This window comes from Balaenoptera acutorostrata, chromosome 9, assembly GCF_949987535.1.
Source record: "Balaenoptera acutorostrata chromosome 9, mBalAcu1.1, whole genome shotgun sequence".
In the NCBI taxonomy this organism is placed as follows: Eukaryota; Metazoa; Chordata; class Mammalia; order Artiodactyla; family Balaenopteridae; genus Balaenoptera; species Balaenoptera acutorostrata.
Window position 1 is genome coordinate 94,634,206 of NC_080072.1, and position 14,646 is coordinate 94,648,851.

The following is a 14,646-nucleotide window of genomic DNA, read 5'->3' on the forward strand; positions in this document are numbered from 1 at the left end:
GGGCTCTGCGTGCTTGCTGCCCTACCCCCTCTTGGCGAGCGTGGCCTGTGTTTGTTATTGTAGTTCTGGCGCTGGGCCAGGCCTGGCTGGGTGCCAGCCTTGTGGGTACAGTGTGTACAGTGAGTGCTGAGCCAAGTTTGTCATCATACACGATTAATTTTTTTTTCTCATCTGGTAGGGGTGGGGTGAAGGAGGAGGCAAGAAGGAGTTTCTCTGATGCTTGAGTACAGGCCTCATTGGATTCTGCGGAGATATTATTTCTCAAAGGATAAAACGCTCTGGCTCACTCTTCCCCCCCAGCTTTCCTCTTTCTTGAACTGTCTTCCTCCTCTCCTCCATGTTTCCCTATCCAAGGAAATCAGCCTGTATAAGATCGACACTGTGAGGCCTTATTTTCAGTGACTGGAATACCAAATTTATACTCTTAAATCAGTTTTCATTGTGTTGAAATTGACAATTTGTTTAATTAGAAGTTTGCCCAGTAGGAGGCCCTTCTTAGAGACAATTCTTTCTCTTTCTCTCTCTCTCTTTCTTTTTTCTTTTTTAAGACCCTAAATGGTAGTAGCGAATGTTCAGCTTAATTGAAGTTTTGATTTCGATTTGAATGCGTTAACTAACCAAATGTTTATGAGATATACCTGATGATAACAATATGTTTAAATTAACTAACTATAACAATAACCTAACTCACTCGCTAATGAGATTGATCTGGCCAGACCCTGCATTCTCAGAGGTGGTTTGGGGATCAGGAGGGTCTGAGCGTTGAGAAAGAGATTTGGGGTGAGAAAAGTGACCCCTGGAACACTTTGCAAAGCTGCCCCTTCTTCTGGAGCATGAATCTTGGGTGGAAGATAGTGCAGGGAGCCGGGGAAGAATCCCAGCCCCTCTGCATCCCCGGATCACTCTGAAGTCTCCTGCCCATCCTTTGCTGCCCCATCCCTTGTGGGAGCATCTGTGACCCTCTGTCTCTTCGCCACTCCTTGTTCTTACTTAAGAGAACATCCTAGCTCTGGATGTCCATGCAGAAACCACAGACTCGGGCGATGACTCGAGTTGGTCCTGCGATTTGCTCGGGTAAGGTTTCCCATTAGGTAGTATTTCCCGCAGCTTGGCCTCATGTGCTGTTGGATTATGACTGAGCACACCCAGAACCGCTTGCCCCTATTTTTGCCTTGGCCGCATAGTGTTCAGAGGCTTGCATATTTCTGTGGCCTGCTTCTGTTCTGGGAGTGTCATTCATTTTTCGAGCCAGCAGATGCATCAGGCTCTGTGTACTTAACACTGCAGAACAGGCAGCACCCCTACCCTCCGGGCGCTTATGTCTAGTAGGAGAGATGTTTGACTGTAAAGTTATGATAAAAGAAGGTGGTGTGTGCTGAGCGCCAAGAAAGAGTTCTAGGAGGAATTCAAGGAGGAATGGGGCTCCTGGGAGAAGGTGGTAGAATGGATTTCTGAGAGCACCTGGTCGGGGCAGCCCACGCCGCCTGGGGTGATGTGCAGTGTAGCTGGGCCTGTAGGCTGGGTGTGGGGGGAGGGGGCAGGGTTTAGAAGGGAGGAGCCGGGCAAGATTGCAAGGTCTTCCAGTAGCAAAATGATTTGCATTTTACCTAGGGCACTCAAAAGCCGCTGAAAGATTGGATGAGGAAGGGACACTTTCATTCCTCTGGAATAGAAAGGACTGTTGGGCTTTTTGATGCACACTAGGCTGGAGTATAGGGTGCATAAGACTCTTGGGGAAATGGCGTGACTGGCAGTCAGTCCCGGGGCGTGGCTGGAGGGGGGCGTGGCCTGTGCCTCTTGCAGTGGTTAGGGGCACACAGCCTTTCTTTGTGGGGGTCCCATCCTGCATGCTCACTCCTCCTCACCCTTCTCCAGGCACTGTGAGCCATGGCTATTGAGAAACACCCCGATACCAGACTCCTCCCCACAGTCAGAGCCACCAGGAAGGAACATGGTCTTTGGCTGACAGATCTTCTGATTCCAGCAGCAGCATGGTGTGGCCAGGGCATATCATCGGGGGCCAGGTCACCGTGTGGCGGGGAAAAGGGCAGGAGAGGTTGGGGTCAGAAACCAGATTGGTTCTCTCATGCTTTCCCCTGATCAGATGGAAGAAACAAAATTTCACGAGATGTCAAAGATCTGTGGGTTGTACTTGTCCTCCTTTTTTTTTTCTTTTGGGAACACTAAGCTTTGGGGTTCAGGGTCCTTCTTCCCAAAGACAGAGAACGTGTGGGGGAACGGGGTAACTGGATTATGCCCTGTGACTGCGAGGCGGGGATATGAGCTGGTCCCCGTGACGATGATGGAGAGGAATCTCAGGATGCAAAGATGGCTTCTCCTGACCTTGCAGCTTCTTCCTCTCACTCCCCTCTCTCTTCCCAGATCAGGCATCTGCTAAAAGCAAGAGACTGGGGTTATCCAGGCAGCTTGGAACCCAGGGTCCATTTGCTCCCTCTCTGCTCGCTCCCTCCTTCTGGTTGGCTTTCTGCCATCAGGGTAAAACCAGGAGATAACCAAGAAGAAACTTCTCAGGACCTCAACCTCACTCAGCATGCCTGCAGAGCTGGGCACGATGGAGGGTTTGGGTTAAGATAGGTTGTGAGTGGCTCAGAGCCTGCCTTCCCCTTGGTCCCCTTGGGTGATGGGGGCACAGGAAGAGGGAAGAGAAGCCACGTTCCCTGGCTCTCTCTCCAGCACGCTCCCCTCTCTCCCTCCCTGCTCTGAACCTGGCCTGCTTCCCGAACTTTTTCCCAGAGTGGTGTCGTCACCGGCCTGCCGGCAGGTCTGGATGTTCTGCCAGCATTCCAGAGAGTTTATGATCGCTTGCAGATGTGCCTCCAAGAACACACTGTACCCAAAGCAGAAATTAACGCAGCCTTGACTGCCGTCCAAGCCCGTACACGGGAGAGACGAGAAAGAAAACAAAAACTGTTTAGTGCTGTTTATAAATTATATACTGGCTGATGAAAAATACATTTCTTCCCCCTCTCCTCCCCGTTCCTCGCCGTCCCCCACCCCCGCCCCTTCTCCCTTTCTGCCTCAAGAGCCTAAACGGAGACCAGAAGAATATGGCTTTGCCTTTTAGCTCCCGTTTTGGCGGAGAACCGAAACCCCGCTGCTGATTCACAGCCAGGGTATTTTTCCCCTTTACCTGATGAAATATACTGGTGCTTCCAGCCCAGATGGCGTGTTTTTGGTTTTGTTTTCTGGGTTGGTTTTTTTTTTTTTTTTTTTTTTGGCCAGGGATGTTGTTTACAGCAAGTTACAGGTCCTGTGATGGCATTGGGTGCGATGCTGGCCCCGGGGCAGATAAAGCCCACGCATCTCCCCACCGCAATGCTGCTGGAGGTGTGTGCCTGGGTCCCCCGGCCCTGAAGATGTCACGTTGGGCCAGCTGTACAGAGAAAGTTTGGAAAGTTCATCGCAGGTCATTGTATTAAACAGTGTTTTCACCACTTCTCTCCCACCCCTTCACCTACAGCCCCTGTGTGAAAAGGGGGTTCACATAGCCCTCGCCCCAAATACACAAGTCTCTCCCTCCATGTGGTGCCTTAGCAGGGGTTTGGGAAGCTCGTGCATCTACCCCTCTGGAGCCCAGCCTCTCCCCCTAGGCTTGAGTCCCCCCTCCCAGTTTATTCTATAAATTCGTTTCCACATTATGTCTATCCATTTACATGGCTTTTGTGTTTTTTAATACTGCTAATGTTTATCATTTGCCCAACAGGCTCGACAGATTTTGCTTCCTGTAGAGCATCGAGGCTTTAGAGCCCCCTCGTTGCTAAGTAGCAGTCTCCCTGTACTGTAATGGGCTGATTTTGTATTCCGTTCAGCGCTGTATCTTATTTTTGTATGCAAGACAAAGTGTTTTGATGGAGGACGATTGCGGCAGTGTCTGGAGGCTGTTTGGAGTTTTATGGGCTGTACAGTACACTGTGTGCTCTCCGAACAGAACACAGGCTGTTGAATTTTGGATTGGATTTGTCATTTTTCCCCCCTAAGAGAGGGGCCTGTCAGAACATTAAGGGTGGAGAGAAGAAAGTGGAAATTATGTAATAACCTTCTTTCTCCCTCTGTTTCTCTCTCTCTGATTTTTCTATCCCAAAATAGGGTGGTTTCTCCCCCCCACACTCCCTTTCGTACCATATGATTCTGTCAAGCAAGATAATGACGTTCCTGTCAGGAAATGAATGGCCCTCGAGAGATGGATGCTGGGACATCCCGTCTGTCTATCTGTTCTCCTGTTCTCTCTTTCCCTCTCCCTCGCTCCCACTGTCCTTCTACATTCTGGGCTGCTTTGCTGGCCCTTATTTTTGTCTGAGGATGGACGGCTAACGAGGTTGCAGGGTAGGATGTTGGTGTGGGGTCCACCCGAAGGTGATGGCATTTTCTTATTTCCGGTATCTTTTCACCTTCCCGGATGTGCACACTGCCAGGATTCCTAGGTGGTCCTCCCTTGCCCTCTTCTCTCCTCAGCCCTCGTGCCCTTGCTCTCTACCCAGGCTGTGCCTGGGTCCCAGTGTCCAGGGCTGTGCCCGAGAGACCAGCTGCCTCCAGACCATGTAGTGACGGCTCTCTCTGCTGGCTGTTCTTCTCGGCGCTGTCTTCTGAGCTCTCTCTGGTGGCAGGTGTTTATTTTTCAGCTCTGCTTTTTTCCTCGCTTCCATTTTTTCCCCAACCTCCTTTCATCTCACTCCATCTCTTCATCCCTGTCTTTGCATCTGTGTTGGCCTGGGCCTTTTCTCAATGCTCCTGTGCATTTCGTGTCTTCCTTCTTGTGTCTTCATTAGACTTCGTCTCCCTCCATCTTGGTTGACCTTCTCTCTCACAGCTCAGAGTTTCTTAGCTTGGAAGTTGGGCGGTGGTTGAGGTGGGGAACAAATTGTTACTCTGTCCCAGAAGGCCTGGGGAAGACTCCAGAGTGCTCCCAGCACTCCTGTCCCTTTCCTCTCAGGGACCAGAGTGGGGCTTCTCTGGCTTGGTTCCTGCTTTTCCTAGGTCCCTGGATGTTTTCTTAAGTTGAGCTGTGCATGGGCAAGTGGATGAGCAGGGTTAGGTTTTGCAAGATTCTTACTGGACTTTGCCACTAAAAAGTACACCTTGCTGGCATGGTGCTTGCAGAGGTCTGTACCATGCACCTGAGTACAGAGCCCACCAGGCACCTGGGAGAGTGTTCACCCCCACACCCCAATGGCCTGGCATGGTGCCCAGCACATAGAAGGCTTTTGATGAGTACTTGTTGAATAAGGGAATACGCTGTTGCTAAATTCTTTGTACTTCTGGGGAACATCTGGGTTTGGTGGGGCCTGAGGCTTCCACAATTTGTGGTGCCCACTCTCAGAAGAAGATTATGGGAGACTGGTTCAAGATGGTGCGGTAGAAGGACATGTGTTCACTCCCTCGTGCGAGAGCACCAGAATTACAACTAACTGCTGAACAATCATCGACAGGAAGACACTGGAACTCACCAAAAAAGATACCCCACATGCAAAGACAAAGGAGAAGCCGCAATGAGATGGTAGGAGGCCCGCAATCACAATAAAATCAAATCCCATAACTGCTGGGTGGGTGACTCACAGACTGGAGAACACTTATACCACAGAAGTCCACCCACTGGAGTGAAGGTTCTGAGCCCCACGTCAGGCTTCCCAACCTGGGGTTCCGGCAACGGGAGGGGGAATTCCCAGAGAATCAGACTTTGAAGGCTAGTGGGATTTGACTGCAGGACGTCAACAGGACTGGGGGAAACAGAGACTCCACTCTTGGAGGGCACACACAAAGTAGTGTGCACATCATGACCCAGGGGGAAGGAGCAGTGACCCCATAGGAGACTGAGCCAGACCTACCTGCTAGTGTTGGAGGGTCTCCTGCAGAGGCAGGGGGTGGCTGTAGCTCACCGTGAGGACAAGGACACAGGCAGCAGAAGTTCTGGGAAGTACTCCTTGGCCTGAGCCCTCCTAGAGTCCACCATTAGCCCCACCAAAGAGCCTCTAGCCTCCAGTGCTGGGTTGCCTCAGGCCAAACAGCCAACAGGGAGGGAACTCAGCCCCACCCATCAGCAGACAAGTGGATTAAAGTTTTACTGAGCTCTGCCCACCAGAGCAACACCCAGCTCTACCCACCACCAGTCCCTCCCATCAGGAAGCTTGCACAAGCCTCTTAGATAGCCTCATCCACCAGAGGCAGACAGCAGAAGCAAGAAGAACTACAATCCTGGAGCCTGTGGAATGAAAACCACATTCACAGAAAGATAGACAAGATGAAAAGTCAGACGACTATGTACCAGATAAGGAACAAGATAAAACCCCACGAAAACAACTAAATGAATTGGAAATAGGCAACCTTCCAGAAAAAGAATTCAGAATAATGATAGTGAAGATGGTCCAGGACCTTGGAAAAAGAATGGAGGCAAAGATCGAGAAAATGCAAGAAATGTTTAACAAAGACCCAGAAGAAATAAAGAACAAACAAACAGTGCTTCCCTGGTGGAGCAGTGGTTGGGAATCCACCTGCCAATGCAGGGGACATGGATTCGATCCCTGGCCTGGGAAGATCCCACATGCCACGGAGCAACTAAGCCCTCACAACTAAGTTATGAGCCACAACTACTAAGCCTGTGTTCTAGAGCCCGTGTGCCACAACACCTGAAGCCTGCACTCCTAGATCCCGTGCTCTGCAACAAGAGAAGCCACGACAATGAGAAGCCCGTGCGCCGCTCGCTGCAACTAGAGAAAGCCCTCGCACAGAATGAAGACCCAGCACAGCCAAAAATAAAAACAAATAAATAAATTTTTAAAAAAAGAACAAATGAACAATACAATAACTGAAATGAAAAATACACTAGAAGGAATCAATAGCAGAATAACTGAGGCAGAAGAACGGATAAGAGACCTGGAAGACAGAATGGTGGAATTCACTGCTGCCAAACAGAATAAAGAAAAAAGAATGCAAAGAAATGAAGATAGCCCAAGAGTCCTCTGGGACAACATTAAACGCACCAACATTTGCATTATAGGGGTCCCAGAAGGAGGAGAGAGAGAAAGGACCTGAGAAAATATTTGAAGAGATTATAGTCGAAAACATCCCTAACATGGCAAAGGAAATAGCCAACCAAGTCCAGGAATCACAGAGAGTCCCAGGCAGGATAAACCCAAGGAGAAACATACCGAGACACATAGTAATCAAATTGACAAAAATTAAAGACAAAGAAAAATTATTAAAAGCAGCAAGGGAAAAATGATGAATAACATACCAGGGAACTCCCATAAGGTTAACAGCTGATTTCTCAGCAGAAACTCTACAAGCCAGAAGGGAGTGACACGATATATTTAAAGTGATGAAAGGGAAGAACCTACAACCAAGATTACTCTAGCTGGCAAAGATCTCATTCAGACTTGATGGAGAAATCAAACCTTTACAGACAAGCAGAAGCTAAGAGAATTCAGCACCATCAAACCAGCTCTACACCAAATGCTAAAGGAACTTCTCTAGGCAGGAAGCACAAGAGAAGGAAAAGACCTACAAAAACAAAGGCCAAACAATTAAGAAAATGGTAATAGGAACATACATATCGATAATTACCTTAAATGTGAATGGATTAAATGCTCCAACCAAAAGACATAGGCTTGCAGAATGGATACAAAAACAAGATCCATGTATATGCTGTCTACAAGAGACCCACTTCAGACCGAGGGACACATACAGACTGAAAGTGAGGGTATGGAAAAGGATATTCCATGCAAATGGAAATCAAAAGAAAGCTGGCGTAGCAATACTCATATCACATAAAATAGACTTTAAAATAAAGAATGTTACAAGAGACAAGGAAGGACACTACATAATGATCAAGGGATCAATCCAAGAAGAAGATATAAAATTATAAATATATATGCACCCAACACAGGAGCACCTCAATACATAAGGCAAATACTAACAGCTATGAAAGAGGAAATCGACATTAACACAATAATAGTGGGCGACTTTAACACCTCACTTACACCAAAACACAGATCATCCAAACAGAAAATTAATAAGGAAACACAAGCTTTAAATGACACAGTAGACCAGATAGATTTAATTGATATTTGTTTATTTAGTTATTTAGTTTAAATGTAATTTTATTCATTTTTTTATACAGCAGATTCTTATTAGTTATCCATTTTATACATATTAGTGTATATATGTCAATCCCAATCTCCCAATTCATCACACCACCACCCCACCACCACCACTTTCCCCACTTGGTGTCCATACGTTTGTTCTCTACGTCTGTGTCTCTATTTCTTCTTGCAAACTCGTTTGTACCATTTTTCGAGGTTCCGTATATATGCATTAATATACGATATTTGTTTTTCTCTTTCTGACTTACTTCACTCTGTATGACAGTCTCTAGATCCATCCACGTCTCAACGAATGACCCAATTTCGTTTCGTTTTATGGCTGAGTAATATTCCATTGTATATATGTACCACATCTTCTATATCCATTCGTCTGTCGATGGGCATTTAGGTGGCTTCCATGACCTGGCTGTTGTAAATAGCACTGCAGTAAACATTGGGGTGCATGTGTCTTTTTGAATCATGGTTTTCTCTGGGTATATGCCCAGTAGTGGGATTGCTGGGTATTACGGTAATTCTATTTTCAGTTTTATAAGGAACCTCCATACTGTTCTCCATAGTGGCTGCATCAGTTTACATTCCCACCAACAGTTTAAGAGGGTTCCCTTTCTCCACACCCTCTCCAGCATTTATTGTTTGTAGATTTTTTGATGATGGCCATTCTGACAGGTGTGCGGTGACACCTCATTGTTGTTTTCATTTGCATTTCTGTAATGATTAAGGATGTTGAGCATTCTTTCACGTGTTTGTTAGTGACCTGTATATCTTCTTTGGAGAAATGTCTATTTAGGTCTTCTGCCCATTTTTGGTTTGGGTTGTTATAGGGCATTCCATCCAAAAACAGCATATTACACTTTCTTCTCAAGTGCACACAAAACATTCTCCAGGATAGATCACATCTTGGGTCACAAATCAAGCCTCAGTAAATTTAAGAAAATTGAAATCATATCAAGCATCTTTTCCGACCACAATACTATGAGATTAGAAATAAATTACAGGGAAAAAAACTGTAAAAAACACAAACACATGCAGGATAAACAATACGTTACTAAATAACCAAAAGATTACTGAAGAAATCAAGGAGGAAAACACCTAGAGACAAATGACAATGAAGACACGACAATCCAAAACCTATGGGATGCAGCAAAAGCAGTTCCAAGAGGGAAGTTTATAGCAATACAATCCTACCTCAATAAACAAGAAAAATCTCAAATAAACAATCTAACCTTACACATAAAGGAACAGAGAAAGAAGAACAAACAAAACCCAGAATTAGTAGAAGGAAAGAAATCATAAAGATCAGAGCAGAAATAAATGAAATAGAAACAAAACAATAGCAAAGATCAATAAAACTAAAAGCTGGTTCTTTGAGAAGATAAACAAAATTGTTAAACCTTTAGCCAAACTCATCAAGAAAAAGAGGGAGAGGACTCAAATCAATACAATTAGAAATGAAAAAGGAGAAGTTACAGCGGACACTGCAGAAATACAAAGCATCATAAGAGACTACTACAAGCAACTCTATAGCAATAAAATGGACAACCTGGAAGAAATGAACAAATTCTTGGAAAGGTATAACCTTCCAAGCCTGAACCAGGAAGAAATAGAAAATATGAACAGACCAATCACAAGTAATGAAATTGAAACTGTGATTAAAAGTCTTCCAACAAACCAAAGCCCAGAACCAGATGGCTTCACAGGTGAATTCTGTCTAACATTTAGAGAAGAGCTAACACCCATCCTTCTCAGACTCTTCCAAAAAATTGCAGAGGAAGGAACACTCCCGAACTCATTCTACGAGGCCATCATCACCCTGATACCAAAACCAGACAGAGATACTTCAAAAAAAGAAAATTATGGACCAATATCACGGATGAACATAGATGCAAAAGTCCTCAACAAAATACTAGCAACAGAATCCAACAACACATTAAAAGGATCATACACCATGATCAAGTGGGATTTATCCCAGGGATGCAAGTCTTCTTCAATATACGCAAATCAATCAATGTGATACACCATATTAACAGACTGAACAATATAAATCATGTGATCATCTCAATAGATGCAGAAAAAGCTTTTGACAAAATTCCGCACCCATTTATGATAAAAACTCTCCAGAAAGTGGGCATAGAGGGAACCAACCTCAACATAATAAAGCCCATATACGACAAACCCACAGCAAACATCATTGTCAATGGTGAAAAACTGAAAGCATTTCCTCTAAGACAAGGATGTCCACTATCACCACTATTATTCAACATAGTTTTGGAAGTCCTAGCCACGGCAATCAGAGAAGAACAAGAAATAAAAGGAATCCAAATTGGAAAAGAAGAAGTAAAACTGTTACTGTTTGCAGATGATATGTTACTATACACAGATAATCCTAAAGATGCCACCAGAAAACTACTAGAGCTAATCAATGAATTTGGTAAAGTTGCAGAATACAAAATTAATATACAGAAGTCTCTTGCATTCCTATACACTAACAACAAAAGATCAGAAAGAGGAATTAAGGAAACAATCCCGTTCACCACTGCAACAAAAAGAATAAAATACCTAGGAATACACCTACCTAAGGAGGTAAAAGACCTGTACTCAGAAAACTATAAGACACTGATGAAAGAAATCAAAGATGACACAAACAGATGGAGAGATATACCGTGGTCTTGGATTGGAAGACTCAGTATTGTGAAAATGCCTATACTACCCAAAGCAATTTACAGATTCAATGCAATCCCTGTCAAATTACCAATGGCAGTTTTTACAGAACTAGAACAAAAAAAATCTTAAAATTTGTATGGAGACACAAAAGACCCTGAATAGCCAAAGCAAACTTGAGGGAAAAAAACGGAGCTGGAGGAATCAGACTCCCTGACTTCAGACTATGCTACAAAGCTACAGTAATCAAGACAATATGGTACTGGCACAAAAACAGAAATATAGACCAATGAAACAGGATAGAAAGCCCAGAGATAAACCCATGCACCTATGGTCAACTAATCTATGACAAAGGAGGCAAGGATATACAATGGAGAAAAGACATTCTCTTCAATAAGTGGCGCTGGAAAAACTGGACAGCTACATGTAAAAGAATGAAATTAGAACACTCCCTAACACTATACACAAAAATAAACTCCAAATGGATTAAAAACCTAAATGTAAGGCCAGACACTATAAAACTCTTAGGGGAAAACACAGGCAGAACACTCCTTGACATAAATCACAGCAAGATCTTTTTTGATCCACCTCCTAGAGTAATGGAAATAAAAACAAAAATAAACAAATGGGACCTAATGAAACTTAAAAGCTTTTTCACAGCAAAGGAAACTATAAACAAGATGAAAAGACAACCCTCAGAATGGGAGAAAATATTTGCAAATGATTCAACAGACAAAGGATTAATCTCCAAAATATATAAACAGCTCGTGTAGCTCAATATTAAAAAAACAAACAACCTAATCAAAAAATGGGCAGAAGACCTAAATAGACATCTCTCCAAAGAAGACATACAGATGGCCAAGAGGCACATGAAAAGCTGCTCAACATCACTAATAAAGAAATGCAAATCAAAACTGCAATGAGGTATCACCTCACACTGGTTAGAATGGGCATCATCAGAAAATCTACAAACAACAAATGCTGGAGAGGGTGTGGAGAAAAGGGAACCCTCTTAACACTGTTGGTGGGAATGTAAATTGATACAGCCACTATAGAGAACAGTATGGAGGTTCCTTAAAGAACTAAAAATAGAATTACCATAATACCTAGCAATCCCACTACGGGGCGTATACCCAGAGAAAACCATGATTCAAAAAGACACATGCACCCCAATGTTCATTGCAGCACTATTTACAATAGCCAGGCCGTGGAAGCAATCTAAATGCCCATCGACAGATGAATGGATAAAGAAGATGTGGTACTTTTATACAATGGAATATTACTCAGCCATAGAAAGGAACAAAATTGGGTCATTTGTAGAGAAGTGGATGGAGCTAGAGACTGTCATACAGAGTGAAGTAAGTCAGAAAGAAAAAACAAATATCGTATATTAATGCATATATGTGGAACCTAGAAAAATGGTACAGATGAACTGGTTTGCAGGGCAGAAATAGAGACACAGATGTAGAGAACAAATACATGGACACCAAGGAGGGAAAGCTGGGGGAGCGGGGGGTGGTGGTGGATGAACTGGGAGATTGAGATTGACATATATACACTAATATGCATAAAATAGATAAGTAATAAGAACCTGCGGTATAAAAAAATAAATAAAATTCAAAAACAAAAAAGAAAAAAATAAAAAGATTATGAATATCAAATGTGAGAGCCCTTCCCAGGGAATAGGCCCATGCAGTATCGGGGTGGGGTGGGTGCTGAAGCTTCTGTTTTATGAGCTTCAGGGAGAAGGGTCCTCCATAAACACCATGAAGAGCTGCCAGTTGAGGCCCCCAGAGTTGGAGCCACTGAGTGGGGAAATTCAAGGCTAAGGATAGGATGGTGACATCGGCCCTGCTCTGGGGACCCTCAGAGCACGGGGCAGCTGTGTTTGCAGGCCTCAGGTTTGCATTGTACAAGGGTCAGGACAAATCCTCCCGCCTTGGGTAAATTGCCATTGGTCCCGTCGGACCTGGTGGACGCCTCTGTATTTCATTCCCTCTTCTCAATGAGGCTGGCTGGGAGCCACAGACCAACCCTAAGTCCCATCTCACCCAGAGACGCCAGGTAGATCAGTACACACGGCGGCATCCTGCCTGCACCCTGGCCTTCAGGGACTCTCCATGAGACAACATGGTAGCCACTCCTTTCCTAGGTGCTCCGTCTGCCTGGGCCGTAGAGTTGTGTCTGACTGGGGCAAAGCACTGGTCCTCTCACGGTCTGTACGCGTGTGTGTGTGTGCACGCGTGTGTCTTGGAGAGGAACCAGGAAGGTGAGGGGTCCTGGAGGTGATGGGAAGTGTACCTAGAGGTCTAGGGGTCTGTTCTGCTGAGCTTCCAGACTCATCCATTAATTAGGGTCGGGGGGAGGAAGTAGGATTGGACAGTTTTTTGGCAAGGACACTACTTACTCCTTGGAAGATGTGGGAAAGCTACAGTTATGTTCCCAGTAATGAGGGGCAGCTGTGTGTGTATGTGTGTGCGCACGTGTTTGTGGGTGCACACGTGAAAAAAAGAGATTGAGAAGAAACGTTTACATGAAACACTCGAAATTGTTCCTTTGCTGTAATGGCTCCGCACAGACCATTACCTTGCAGATTTAAAAACTAAATGAGCTCATCATATCTAGTGACTTCCCCCGACATTCATGCCTGATTGCAAAGCCTGCGTTACCTTTGAATTTCAGCTTCATTGTTTGTTATTAATTCTCAGATATGGGTGGTATGTTTCCCTCTCTTGGATTCAACCATGAACATGTTGATTTGGTGTGATGGATGGAAATGTTTCTCAACAGGACCCCAGTCAAGAACCTTTTTATTTTAAAAAATAGCCCCATGAGCTCTAGGATCGAGTCTAGAGTTTCCGAGGAATCCAGTGGGCTGAGGTGGGACATGGGGTTGACTTTGGAGGGGGCAGAAGTCTTGCATTTTTTAATGTAATAATTTGGGTTTCCTATGAATGGTTCTGCATTCCGTGCAATACTCTGCATTTTCATAACTGTCTCTTCCACTTTGGGCAGAGGAAGGGAGGGAAGAAATAACAGCAGCAGTATTCTGTGGGCAAAGGAAGAAAACAAGAGAATGGGGCAGAGAACAGGCTAAATTTAAAATTGTAATTGGCTGACTTCCACTGGCTTGCGGGTGTTTTAATGACTCATAATAACTTCATTTAAAACCAGCTGAGCAGAAAATAGATTGGAGAGGAGCCTCGGGCCATTATGGATTTGTTTTTTTTGACAAGCTCGGTGTTCGGCAGCCAGGAAGGCTCTCAGAGAGGGCTTGGCTGTGTTCTCTCCCTGTCTCTCTCTCTCTCAGGGTTGGTGGTCTGCCCGGAAGAGATTGTATAGAAACCCAGGGCTGCTTTATTTTCCACCCCCACCCCCATTTTTTTAACTGATTAAAAATAGACGCCTTGAGGTATTATTTTAGCATCAGTACAATTTTTTCTTTAACTTTTGATGTGGTAAATGGAACATAAATAAAATTGTTTTTGAAATTACCGAATTAATTAGGTAGTAAAGCCACTACGATGCATAAATTTCCCTTGCCGGTTGCCCTGATCCATATTTGGGGGGCGTTTCCCTTTTTTCTCAATCCCCTCCTCCTCTGCCCCACCAGCTCCACCTTCCCCCCCATGCGGACCCTCCCTTTGAATGGCAGGGTTCTTTTATCATCCCGGCAACAGCTAAATGATTTTTTTTAAAGATCTTTAGGATTTTGACGGGATTGGGTCTGTCCTGCTATCCAGTCAGCTCGAGGAAGCACGAGTTTTGGGAATTGCCAGAAAAGGCTCTAACCTGCCTCTAGCCATTTTAAATAGATCTTGCCTGTTTCCCGTGCTAGGAACGGGGCCAGCCGGGCGAGTGATCCTTTCTC

The 14,646-nt window shown here is 44.8% G+C and overlaps 1 protein-coding gene and 1 long non-coding RNA gene across 4 annotated transcripts in view; one reads left to right on the forward strand and one right to left on the reverse strand.

The window, feature by feature from the left end:
* Positions 1-14,646, forward strand: part of ZBTB16 (zinc finger and BTB domain containing 16) — a 228,808-nt gene that overhangs the window by 97,485 nt on the left and 116,677 nt on the right. The window lies entirely within an intron of this gene.
* Positions 516-6,008, reverse strand: LOC130708800 (uncharacterized). The gene is made up of 3 exons (XR_009009173.1): positions 5,844-6,008; positions 3,152-3,394; positions 516-2,881 (listed from the first exon to the last, which is right to left on the reverse strand). It is a non-coding gene; the product is annotated as an uncharacterized LOC130708800 (long non-coding RNA).